Below are 11,763 nucleotides of genomic sequence, written 5' to 3' on the forward strand. Positions count from 1 at the left end.
ATCCTTACAGAGAAAACCTTGACAGAAAATTAAAAAGATCTTATGGAGAGTTTTGCTGTGTTCATGAATTGAAGGCTTAAATATCAATTCTTTCCAAGTTATCTATAGAAGGAATGCAATCCAAATTCACAGCATTTTGGGGGGCAGAAATTAATAAGTTAATTCTAACATTTGTATGAAAATGTTAAGGACCAAGAATAGAGAAGACAGGCTTGAAGGAACAAAGCTGGAAGATTTCTACTGCCAGGTATTAAGACTTCTCATAAAGCTATAGTGTTATGTGGTATTGGTGTATACATAGACAAATAGACCAGAAGCAGACCCACACATATACAATCACTTGGCTAAGGACAAAGGTGACTGTGGTGCAGTGAGGAATGGATGCTCACTCAGCTGGATATTTACTTGCAATATAAATCTTGACCCCTATCTTCACTACTTAAACAAAACCAATTTCGCAAAGATTGTATTATAAAGGTGAAAGGGTCCACAATAAAGTTTCCAAAAAACAAAAACAAAAACAAAAACAGAAAAACGTTTCCATTACCTCGGAGAAGGTAAATATTCCTTATGGAAAATAAAAAGTCCTATCTAGAAAGATAAAGATTGATGCATTAGATTAAATTAAACTTTTCTATTCAAAAGAGCTCATTAAGAGTAAAAAGGCCAGCCATAGGGTAGGAGATTATACCTGCAATAGAAACATCTGGCAAAAGACTTGCATCCAGAATCTTTTTCAGAAACTGCTACAAATCAATTAGCACAATCAAATAATCCAATACTGGGCAAATGACTTATAGAAAGCATCACAAGAGAGGATATCTAAATGGCCTATAAATGTATGAAAGAGTGCTAAATATTAGTCATTCATGAAATGTAAATTAAAACCATAACACCATACCACTACACACTCAACAGAGTGTCTGAAATTAAAAAGCCTGACAACACTGAGTACTGGTAAGAATGTGGAGCCACAGACATTCCGCTAAACTGCTGGTAAGGATGTACACTGGTACAACCACCTTGGAAAGTTGTTTGACAATATCCACTGAAGCTGAACATATGCAAACCTAACCACCCAGAAACACCACCTTTAGGTGTATACAAAATAGAAATGTGTACATACATGCACCGAAACGTATGCCCAAAGCAGCCCTAAACACAGCAGCCATAACTGAAAATGACACAAAAGTCCGTCAGCAGAATGAATTCATAAACTGTGATACAGTCATACAATAGAATACTATACACAAATGAGGATTTGCAAGCTACATCAGCAACATGAATCTCAGGAATAATGTTGAGCAAAGCAGCCAGACACATGAGAACACACTGTATGACTCCACTTACATAAGGTTAAGAACAAGCAGAACTGAACTTTGCTGTCAGAAATCTCTGCCTGTAGGTGTGAGTACACCTGGAGGAGACAGAGGCCTCGGGAAGTCTCCATAATGTTCTTACCTTTGTTTAGGGGGTATGTTCTCTTTGTGAAGATTCACTGAGCTGTATGTTTACAATTGTGCATTTTCCTGGAAGTATGTTGTAGTTGATAAAAAAACAACACAAAGTAAAACAAGAAAATGTGTGTGAGCATGGATGTTTGAGTGTAGGGGGGATGTCTGAGAGCCAGGGCAGGGCATATGTAGATCCCACATCGCTTTGGAGCTCAGGACCTGGACAGGAAGTCTTGCACAGAGGCCTTCCCTCCTGGAACACCTGAGGGGCCCTCCCACCTGCTTCTAGGGATCCTTGAGGGCCCCTGGCATTTCCTTTCAGAATAGGCCATGGGGCCATATATAATTCTCCATGTTGTTTGAAAGGGATCTTCCACAGAAAAGGCCATGCTGAGACTCAGCCCCCTAGTCTTCTGGCCAGCATCTGTTCGTTCTGATTAGGGTGATTGCTCTCCCTGCAGGATGTCCCCGCTACAGGACTAAGCAGCTGCCCAAGGACGCCTTAGCACCTCTCCCCACAACTTCAAAGGGTCTGAGAGTGGAGCAGAGGAAAGAGCCCATGCGGCATGGAAGTAAGACTGATGGAGCCCAGAGTCCAGGGGAGAAGGACTCAGGCAGAAGTGACTGTGACCAGCTGATCAGGGTAGAGCCCAAGGCATGAACTTGGTCCCCCACTGGGGGATGAATCCAGGGATGACACTGCCTCATGGCCATCCTAGGATGTTCATGTTCCACAGCCTCTCTGGTGGTACCGCTTGCAGGTCATTTGTGAACTGAGCAGCAAGAAGTGACCCATGTTCCTGCTAGGACATGTACTTTAATTTTAAGATATTAAAAGTTAGCTCTTGTTTGTAACACAGATACCATCCTATGCATCTAGAAATGCGTTGGGAAAAGAACTGTTTATAACACGTGGAATTAGTATCCACTTTGTGAAGGCATGTAAAACCTGAGCTGCTCAACTCTGCCTAAAAGCAGAAAACAGCCTCCTAGGCCTGGCCACTCTGGTCATCACTGAAGGGACCCTACACAGAGTCTGAGAGTTGGAAAACCCCTTGGAGGGCCCCTGGTCCAGCCTCCCCTAGCCAGAGGGCTCGATCCAAGATTTTTGGCCCCAGGGAGTAAGGTAAGTGGAGAAAAAATATCTATTCATTTCTCTTGGGGCAATTCCTACGTGAAAGGGAAAAACAGCAGTAGACAATCCTGGAGCTTTCCAGAAGCAACACTACCTTATGGGTCTCCGTGGCTGCAACACCAAAGAGGTTAAATGCTAATAAAAAACTCTGTCTGGAACCAGAAGGTGAGTGTAAGCTCTAGGTGTCAGGATATTACTAGTCTGCATCCCCACTTAAAAGACAATAAACTAGTATTGCTCTCTCTTCCTCCTGGACCCCACAGGGAACAAAACTTCCCTCTGTTATATCCAAGATTCTCAAGCATTTTGTTTCAAATGTTGAGTTCCTTTTGGGGAGGGAGGAACATAAACACTTTCGGTGTTTGATTTGTGTGTGTGTGTGTGTGTACACAAACAAAGGTTGCTTCTTCCCTCTCACCTCCCTGCATTACAAGTCTATGCCTCTTTCTCTGAACTTGTAACTTTCAGCATTGTGCCAGGGGGCATGTAGTTTCTAGGTTGTCGGTTTTCCAAGGTCATCCTTTGAGACTAGCAGACTGCTGGGTGCATCTGTAATAAGTCAAACAAGGGTTTCTTCCGCTGACTTAGTTGGCTTTTCCCCTCTGATCTGAACCTGCTGAGGAAGTTTTCGTGTATCCTGTAGCCTGTTTAGTGACTGTAAATTCCTAAAAGAAAGTGAAAGCAGAGTTTAATCATTCCTGGTGTCTGTTCCCCATCTCCTCTCCCCTTCCTCCCTGTCCTTTGGTGAGTGTGAAAGGACATGACAGTGTCTGGAGGAGTTGGTGGAGAGAAACAGTGGCCTGTGGGTTGAGACTCGAAGAAAGACATTATCCTAGGATGAAATACAAACCATATCACATTGATTTTCCTTTTGGGGGGCCCGGATATCACATCCTTCCATTTCCCTCTAGTCCCTGCCTGCCATCGACAGGGAAGCATTAACAGGGAATAATCAATGGCGCTCTGTCCTGAAAATAAAAGGCTTGTCATGTCTCTCCATTTGGTGGAATGGATGTGGGACCGGGGGTCATATGGCCAGCTTCCATCTGTCTCCTGACACAGGCACTGACTCAGACATGCTTTCCACCCAGAAGGCTGCAGCCGGCAGCCAGGTGATTGCAAACTCTCCATGGGCATCAAGAAAAACAAGACTTCAATTTCTTTGAACTCTTGTGTCAGGAGCTTGGCAAACTATCAAACATGGCAGCTCAGGAACTTTGCTGAACTTTAGTTTCTGGGTTACATAATGGATTGATGTTCCCTGATGTGTTAGATGCTGTGCTTACAGTCCAAACAAGGCTGTGTATTCACTGTTGTATGATAGAATCACAGAAATTCAGAATTGACAGGGACTTGAATCTGTGGTCCAGCCCTATTTCCCATCTGATGTGTGAATTTGCCATAATTTTCCTGAAAACCCAATGGTTTCCTCCACACTACTGCCTCCAGCATTGCTGAGCCATTGTTGGAAAGCTCAACCCTTAGAAAGTATTTTCTCACACTAACCGAAATCTGTTTTATGGTGCTCACAGCCATCACTTAGTTTCCTCTCCAAATGCTCCCCCTCTTTCACTTAGATCCAGTTCCCCATTTGGTTCTGAATCTCTTCTGACTCTTCCCCATTCACAACCCTGTTAAGTTCCTTTAGATTTAACCACTATGTTTCAGTCATTCATCAAAGACTCTGGCTTGGAAGCATGCCAGTGGTCTTTCTTCTTTCAAACTCCTTGGGTGGCCTCCCTGCTCCTGCCTAATCCCACACCCATCAGCCCAGAGGTAATTTTCTGTACTTGTGGTCACTTAGCTGGCTTTGGAAGACATTCTTTGGATTCGTTTTAAAATGGATCTAATCTAAACTCTCTTTGCCTTTTTGACACATGCTACAAAGCCATACTTTCCATCCTATACAATTTGATTTTATTTAGACCTACATGAAAAATACAACTGTCGCTAATACATTTTATCTTCTTAGGTTGGTTCATTGCTCCGTCTTTTAAAGATCAAAATCAGATTCTGCCACTGCAAGCATGCACTTTTATTTGCAGCTTTGGTTAATCTGCAAATTTGATAAGCGTACCTTTTCTGTCTTGGTCGCCATCACCGGCAAAAATGAGAGGATGTGGTCCAGGACAGAGCCCTTGAATAACCTTTAGAAACCTCCTTTAGTTAATATTCCTGAGGCAATCAGTAACTACCATACTCATCTCACTGAGTATGGTAGTTACTGATCACCCTAATTAAACTAGCATCTATGCTGTATTCTTAATGATAACGCTTACTTATTGAGCCTTACTATGTTCCAGACTTGTCTCATTTAATCTGCATAATAACCAAGTGGGGTTGGTACTGTCATTATTCCCATTAAACAGATGAGGCACAAAGAGGTTAGTTAACTTGCTTGAGACCACAGAGCTGTTAAGTGTCAGAGCCAAGATTTGAACCCAAGTGTTCTGACTCAGTGTCCATACCATTATCCCCTCTTACATCTCATCCATCACAGTGTGAAATTCCTTGCCGTGTGCCTGTGCATTCCGGATCCTTCAGCAGCTGCATATTTATGCAAGCCAGTGTGAGGGGGATGAAGCCACCATGAGCACGGGGGTCCCACCTTGGGCCCCCTCCACTAACTGCTGGTTCAGTGGGTCTGGTTTCACTGAGATTGGGTTTGATGGGAGTGGAAATGGATAGATAAGATCCATTTTCCTTCCCACGCTGGGAACCAACTGAAAGAGAGACCCAGATATCAGCTTTATAGCTGAATGGAGTGTGGGGGTCAGAGCCTGCCCCACCAAGTGACTACGTATCAGAGAGTGGTGACTCCAAGTGGGCAGGCAGGCTTCAAGAGAACCCAGGATTAACAGACACACGTTACTGTATATAAAATAGATAAACAACAAGGACCTACTGTATAGCACAGGGAACTGTATTCAGTTTCTCATAATAATATATAATGGAAAAGAATCTGAAAAGAAAAAAAAGTATGTAAAAATATATATATATGTATGTATGTATGTATATAACTGAATCACTTTGTTGTACATCTGAAACTAACATTGCAAATCAACTACACTTCAATAAAAAAATTAAAAGAAATAAAGGGGGAGAGTGCCCCGGAGGTGCTGATGGACACGCTCTGTTCCTTCTCAAAATGCACCAGTTTTTGCTTCTCCTGTCCTATTAATAATAGTGGTAAGCATCTTTGGTGCTTTACCATTTATGAGGCACTTTCCTATTACTCATTCTCTCACTCAATCCTACGTCCCTACCGTTTTACAGGAGGAGCAGTGTTTTCTTGCTGAAGTACCGCATGTTAACATTGGCCCTGGAAACAGATTACCCCAGGGGTCCCAAACAGAGTTCATTCACCTTATTTCCAACAACAGGTCTGATCTTCTTTAGATGTGTCCTCCTGTACTTTCACTTCATGTGGTTTAGATGAGATCTCTCCTCCCTTCTCCAAGCTCAGGGGATGGGCATACCACTGAAGGGAAGCAGTGGAACACACTGTCCCAAACGTCCAATCCTGAGTAGGGTGATGCAAGGCCAGCCTCCATCCCCAGGAGACAACACTGCACCCACACATTCCAGCGGGAGTGCCCTGACATGACAGCTCTTCTGGCCAGCTGAGTTCTGCCTCTCCACCTTCCTACCAATTCTGTGAGTTTTCCGATACTTTCCCAGGGAAGCCCACCGTTCCCCCTCAATGTATGAGAGTGTCTATTGCTTACAGCAATGTAACTGTAAGAAAAATACAGTGCAGGTTTTGATAGCTACCAGGCTCTGACCCAGCTTTCCCTGACTCAGCTTCTGGCCCATGAACACCACTTTTCAGGTTTCCTGGGTGACGCCTCTTCTGACGTGCTTCCACATCCATTAACGGACATCCCAGCCTCGTGCCTGATGGGAAGGGATCAGGAAATCCTTTGTTGAATTACAGCTATTCCATATCCAAGAGCCTAATAATCATGACAAAGACAGAAGTGATGTCAATCTGATGTTATGTGTGTGTGTTTATAAATGAATCCATACAGCAGTCCATGGTTCACCATTCTGTTTTCTAAGTGCTTGGAGGTTAGTTAGAATTTGAGACTCTTGTTTGGGTGTAGTAAGAAGCCTCTTCATTTTCAAAATAAACCAGCAGTGGGACCTGGGGCAGGTCTCTTTGAACCTTAGCATCCTCACCTGTACAATGGATAGAATAATTATATCCATCCCACTCATGATTCCATGCCTCTGTATGGCGCTTCATCATTTAGCATTTATTTTCTCATATGATCCAACTATACTTATTTGTTGCAAAGAACAAATAATAATTTGTGTGAAAATACTAAGTAAAATGTAATGCATTATATCTAGGCTGCACTTTGTTGTAAAAGCTCCAACCTTCATCTTCTAGAATCTTCTGTTCCCCTGGTAGCTTCCAAGATGCTTGACAATAATTTAGCAATCCCATTTGCAAGGGTTATCAGCATCCAGGAAAGTAATTCATCGAGGTAAGTGACTTTAATTCATTAGAGTAGCTAGAAAACAGGTGCACTTTTTATAATCTCTTCACTCAGGGCTTTAATTCTCTCTTATCAACATATGTGTTACCCATTTCATGGTAAAAGATTTTATTTGACAGAAAAGATGGAAGCAAATAAGGGAGTGTAGAAGTTTTGCCTTTTTTCTGATAAAAATCACCACCATTCCTAAACAGCTCCCACATCATCTTTTTCTTCAACTTGCCCTAAACATCACGTTAAAAAGCAGAAGCCATTTTTGATGTCCTTGGCTCTTTTTGCAAGTCTCAATTCATTGCTGCCTTCAGCCTTCTGACACCCTTTAGCCAAAATCCATCTTGTTTATTAAAGTTTTTATTCACGTTCTGCTCTGCCAAGATTTTGAAGACCAGAAGCCCATGAGAATGGAGGCGTTATTTGGGAAAGGGTTGTGAGCACTGTATCAGTTCAAGATCCTGTTGCCTCACTTAAGGACTGAAGCCTCTGCTGCTAGTATTAATCTGGAAGTGATCCTAAGGGTTCACCAGACCACGGCCCCGTTAGACTCACATCACCCGTCATCACGAGCGTCTCGGCTAGAGCACTGCCTGCCCCTGTTCTCAGTTACGTGGGTCCCTGGTTTCGTGTTGCTTCTTTCCACCCTTTATATTTGTGCTTATCAGAGCTTGTTCTGCAGTCCCTTAGATTTCCTTCCAGTTCATCTCCCTTTCTTTCCTTTCGGTGACATCTTTAGTTACAGAGTCAGATTTGAACTTTTGAGAGTTTCCCAATCATGAACCACCTTCCTCACGCTATGGAATCATTGCGAATGTGGCTAAAATTTAGAAACTGAATATGCACACATGTACACGTTTCTGCTTATCAAAGTAAATTATGTATATTGGCATACTGTAGATCATTTGAAAGGTTTAGAGAAGCAGAAAAAAAATCACATAATCTTATCACCACAAAACAGCTACTCATTGGCATTCATGTAGACAATCTACATGTATTTCCAAATCATGTGTATAATAATAATACTATACATCAAACATTTTGCTTTGGACATGTTACATAGCACCCGCCTCATTAACAGAAATTCTTTATAAGCACTATATTTAATGCCTGCCTAATATTACATACGTGAAACAGTGCTTCTATTAGTGAACACTGAAGTCATTCCCACGAATTTTTTTCTCTTTTATAAATAACCCCATGTGAGGTTAGAGGGGGCACAATCCACAAGACTGCCCTAATTTCTGACACCAACTACAAAGTTAGGGAGCAGTTCACATGACCACCCTGTGACACCCATCGTAAGTTTAGGGGTCCCCAAGACCACCTTGAGTTTCTGTACTTCACTAGAAGGGCTCAGAGAACTCACTGGTAGCTATTATACTTGTGGTCATGGTTTATTAAGGCTCAAGGATAGAGATGCAAATCAGCCAAGGGAAGAGCTTCCAGCAGTCCTCTGCCCGTGGAGTCACAGACAGTGTTTCTCTTCTGGCAACAATGTGTGACACACGCATGGAGGAATGCCAACCAGGGATGCTCACTCGAGCCTCGATGTCCAGAGTCAGCCATGGAGCTCCTTTAGTCCCCAACACCCCCCACCCCCGCCAGGCACAGAGTGATTGCCACTTGGCCCAAAGCCCCCATCATAAATCACAGTGTTAGACTGATCAGTGGCCAAGGCCTCCAGGAAAACAAAGACACTCTTGTCAGGTAGGATGTTCCAAGGGCCTAGAGCTCACTCCCTACTGCTGAGGGCAAAGGCTGGACTGCTCTTTGGTAAGGTGAATACTCTACTATACATCCTGGATGGATACTTTAGTGTATAAGTTTTGTCCATTTTGAGGGCTATTTCTTTAGGGTAAATTCCTAGAAATGAAATGATTGGATCAAAGGTTATGAACATTTTTAAGACTCTTGAAAACACATATTATTAAAATGATTTCCAAAGAGTCTACCACTTTATACTCTACCCCTCCCCATCTCCACCCAGCAGCGCATCAGAATATTTGTCTTATCACATCCTCACTTGCAATGAGCATTGTCATTTAAAAACTTCTCTAGCAATTTGATAGACACAAAGTGATATCACGTGGTTTTTATTTGTATGTCTATGATAACTAATATGGCTATATACCAGTGTGTTTATTTTTAAAGCTTTAATTATGCAGGATTTTGAACACCCACATAAGTGGACAGAATAGCTTAAGGAACCCCCACCACAGACATTAACCCCTGGAAATTCTACCTCATTCACAGCAGCACCTTCTCTCACTCCCATAGTCTTTAGAAGAAAATCTCTTAGATGCATCATTTTATCTTTGATATTTCAATATGAATTTCTAATAGCTAAGGACTCAATTAAAAATCACCAATACAATGATCATACTTCAAAAGGGAACAGTTTCTTTATGTCTTTAAATATCCACTTGATATTCAAATATCCAGTTTTCATAATGATCAGGTCTTAATATTAAAAAAAATCAGGCTCCAAATGAGGTTCATATTTTGAGATTTGTAGATACATCTTTTAATCTAACATGTGTTCTCTAATATACAGATCCTCTCTCTCTGTCTCCATGTCTCTCTCAGCCTCCTTCTCCCTCCTCACCTCCCTCTAAAGACATGACTCCGTTCTTCTCTCTCTCCCTCATTGCCTCCAAGACATGACTTGCTGTTGTGCCCCTGGTTCCTAAAACAGCTGCTGGCTCCTAGTCAGTATGGACGGGCTCTAAGATGCCCCATGACTCCTGCTTCCCGATGGCTACATCTTTGTGTAATCCCCTCAACTGTGTCTTCCTTCTAATCAATAGAACGTGGCAAAGGTGATGGGATGTCACACCCATGGTCACGTTATAGAAAATTCTAGCTTGCTCACAGCCTTTCTTTCTCCCTCCATCCACCTCTTCCTCTTTTCCTGTTGCCAGCTATGGAGGAGGAAGCTACATAAAATGGCTCATGTGGCAAGGGACTGTGGGCACTCTTTGGGAGCTGAGGGGAAATTCCAGCAAGAAACTGAAACCCTCACTTGACAACGACAAGGAAATGAAATAACCAACAATCTGAGGGAGCTTGGATGTGGATGTCTTCTCAGTTGAGCCCCTGATGAGCCCACAGCCCCAGCCAACACCTGGACTGCAGTCTAGTGAGGTCCTTCAGCAGAGAACTCAGCTAAGTTGTGTGCAGACTTCTGACTGACAGAAACTATAGATTGTAAATGTGTGTTTAAAGATGCTAAATACTTGGTGGTAATTAATTAAGAGGCATATATTCCAAATGAATATAATGAGTGTTCACTAAATCTATGATGAATTGACTGAATGCATAAGAAGGTTAGTTAAGAACTGATCAGACACTGCTTTTAGCTGAATGAGTCTTCCAGCCAGGCCACCTGTGGTCTATGCCAACATGGCCTCACACTCCCTCCCCCATCCCCTCCCACATGATCTCCCTCCACCATGATCTCCCTCCACCATGATCTCCCTCCACCTGCTTACACTGACTTTGGGATGAGTTTCTGGAGGGTAAGCATCCTCATGAGAGCCCTCCAAGGGTTTGTACCGTCTCAATATGCCTGGTAGTTTCTTGTAATGTGGACAACATAGAGTGTATGATCTTTGGGTGTCTGCCCTGCAGTTTCTTTACCCTGCAAATATTTCTGCCTTTGATATAATTTACCTTCTCCTGTCTACTCAGCTTCCCCAGTCTGATTTCTGGATGGCTGTAAATTGCTCCCAACAAAAAGCTTTTGAGTAGGATGTAAACATGCAGCCCTGAGCCAACTCTGTGTGGTCACCAAGCAGACAAGCCACCCTAGGAAACTTCCTTGCTTCCACCCTGTAGGGGCAGCTCTCCTCTTTGTCTCTGCCACCCAGGGCTTCACACACCCTCTGTCCTCTTTATGCTCTATCACCTCCCATATTCCATCCAGCTTTTTTAAAAACAAGCATTGACAGAATATGCCATTCAACCTGTTTTAATTTTTTTTTTTTTTGTAAAAAGAGGACGTGAGGACTGGCATTAAGATTGTAGATGAATAATGAGAGAATTCCTCCCAGCTGTTCAGGGATATATATTTCTCCTGCAGTGGAGCGAGACGGATCCCCATCACAGCTCAGGGGCTTGTTCCATGAAGCCTCTCGTCTGTCATGCTGTGGGTTGGGGGAAGGTGGACAGGTGTCATTATGGATGCAACCGGGCTCAGAAGTGACTGGTGAAGGTTGATGCTGCAGTCCTGACGGAGCTGCTGATGGAAGTTCTCCTGGCAGGCACCGCTGGCTGGTGGAGTGGGCAGCTCTAAACAGCACCACCATTCTGTGGCTGACTCCTGATTCTTTTCTAGTCAGCCTGCCTTGAAGCTGAAATAAGTCCAAGGCAGCTACCCAAGGAAAATACCCTTGACCTTTTCCAAACTAGGTAGATAGGAAATCAAAACCAATATTCTTTCAGTTTTGCAATAAGCCTGAACCAGATGCCCTTAATTGTTCATACTTTCCTGTCCTGAAGCTGGCCCATCTCCCTGGGGACTCTGAGCAGAGTGGCATCAGGGTGGTCTGCATCTGTAGCTGGTTCATTACACCCAGAGGGAGAAATGCTTGGGATCTGGGGGGCCTGCGTTAGGTTTGCCAATCTTGTGTGGATGCTGACTTAGTCTTAAAATAAGACTAAGACATAAATAGGT

The sequence above is a fragment of the Vicugna pacos genome, chromosome 6 (assembly GCF_048564905.1).
Source record: "Vicugna pacos chromosome 6, VicPac4, whole genome shotgun sequence".
Classification (NCBI taxonomy): domain Eukaryota; kingdom Metazoa; phylum Chordata; class Mammalia; order Artiodactyla; family Camelidae; genus Vicugna; species Vicugna pacos.